Here is a 2,129-nt window from a genome sequence, read left to right as displayed (position 1 = left end):
AGGTGGGTAAGGATTGACAATATACAAATTGACAATGTATGGCAGGTATATTAAAATGAGCATTTATGTATGTACATGTATATTATGTGGAAAAATTTTAACTGTACGCTAAGTATGTGTGTTGGATAAATAAGTGTATGTGTATATAAATATAAATATAAGTAGTATAGTGTGTTCCATGTATGTACATGTATATTATGTGCAAAAGATTTACGTGTACGCTAAGTATGTGTGTTGGATAAAAAGTGTAGTGTATATAAATATAAATAGTGTAGTGTGTCCCACAGTTATTATCAGCTGTTCATAAGATGATTTTTTTTATACAAAAATTTCTCTATATATTTTTTACACTATATACACACATATTATGTAAACCAACCAAATACTATAATTAATGTAACAAAATTAAAAATTAAATCTTCTTTATAATTATTAAGACAATAAAAGTAATATACAGTGTTATTTGCTGTTTCTTTATAATGTTTTGTTAAATTAGGCATTTTTGAATTAAATGTATACTAATTATTTTCAGTGTAACGTAATATCCAAATTTAATAAAAAATACTATGAAACAAAACCAAAAATATAATACATAAACTAGGGGGGAAAGTAATTGAAAATGCATTCATTTTATTTTTTATTTGTATTAATTTTTTTATTTTAAAATTAGCCTATTGTTTTTTTAGTGCTGTCAAAATATTAATCATGATTAATCAGATACAAAATAAAAGTTTTTGTTTGCATAATATATACAGTATATATTTTGAAAATATTTACATATACATGTCTGTATTTATATTCCTATAATTTATATAATAAACAAGCTATTTTTCTGAAATATAAACATTCATGTGTGTGTATTTATATATACATAATAAATATGCACAGCACACATACATATAGTGTGTAAACAAAAAATTTGGAATTTGGGGCATTTTGGATGCGATTAATCACAATTAATCATTTGACAGACTTTTCATATTCAAGAAATCAACACATTTTAAAAGCTGTCAAGATTGAGTGACTCCTGATTTACATTTATGCATCTGGCACAACATGTGATTTATATTTTATCAGTCTATGTTGCATGGGAAGATGGGATCGTCAAAACCATTAACCCACAGCAGAAAAATTCTAAGCATAACTGGACTCATGTAACATCTGTAGAGCTTGAGGCTTCAGAAACCCTGAGTGGCAGTACACAGACACTATTAAAAGTCGCATAAACCCTGTGAGAAGTTTGTAAAAGTGTTGTGGGAAGCCATTGTGGGCAGTAAGAGCATTTGGCTCAAGGATCTGGGTGTGTCTGTGCTCATGGACTTTGAGAAGAAACAGCAACTGGAGGAGAGAAAAAGAGCTGAAGGAGCTGGAGGTGGAAAACAAAGGAACAGAAACAAGATCAAACGTCTAGTGATATTTGAGAGAAAGAGAAAAAAGAAATGCAGAAGGCATCAAAGAAACTGAGAAGGTACAGGATGTCATTTTGTCCGTGCAGTGGGAGCATTTGTCCGGCGTCCAAGTCCAAAAAACCTTTTTTGACTTCAGTCCCTCAGTCGGAGAATGTTTTACTTGGAGATGAATGGAATGAGAATGAGAATCAGAGGGAAAAGAGGAAAAAGGGGTAGAATAAAAAAAGAGACATGAGTTTGAGGAGTAAGTTTGTTACCCTAATAAACCTTTACCAATACTCAGACAAACACATTCTTCCCAAATAAAAAATAAAAAGTTTTGCTAATGTTTATGTTATGAAAACATTATTTTATTTTCTGTGAATATTAGACAAAAAAACATTAGGGTTCCATTTGAGCATATTTTAAACATTATGGAAATGTTACTTTTAAAAGTCCTATGTGGAGGTTTGTGCATCCCAGGAAACGAGGAACGTTCTCAGAACTTTGGCTTGCAAGGTTCTCTCAAAGTTATGAACAAGCATTATTTTGGTAAATTTATATGTTCTCTAATAATGTTCTCGAATATATATATATATATATATATATATATATATATATATATATACAGTGTTGGGGAGTAACTAGTTACATGTAACGGCGTTACGTAATTTAATTACAAAATTATTGTAACTGTAATTAGTTACAGTTACTACGAAAAAATGAGTAATTAAATTACAG

Source organism: Carassius carassius, chromosome 1 (genome assembly GCF_963082965.1).
Source record: "Carassius carassius chromosome 1, fCarCar2.1, whole genome shotgun sequence".
Taxonomy (NCBI): Eukaryota; Metazoa; Chordata; class Actinopteri; order Cypriniformes; family Cyprinidae; genus Carassius; species Carassius carassius.
The sequence above is the reverse complement of the archived record's forward strand: the minus strand, read 5'-3'. Positions refer to the sequence as shown.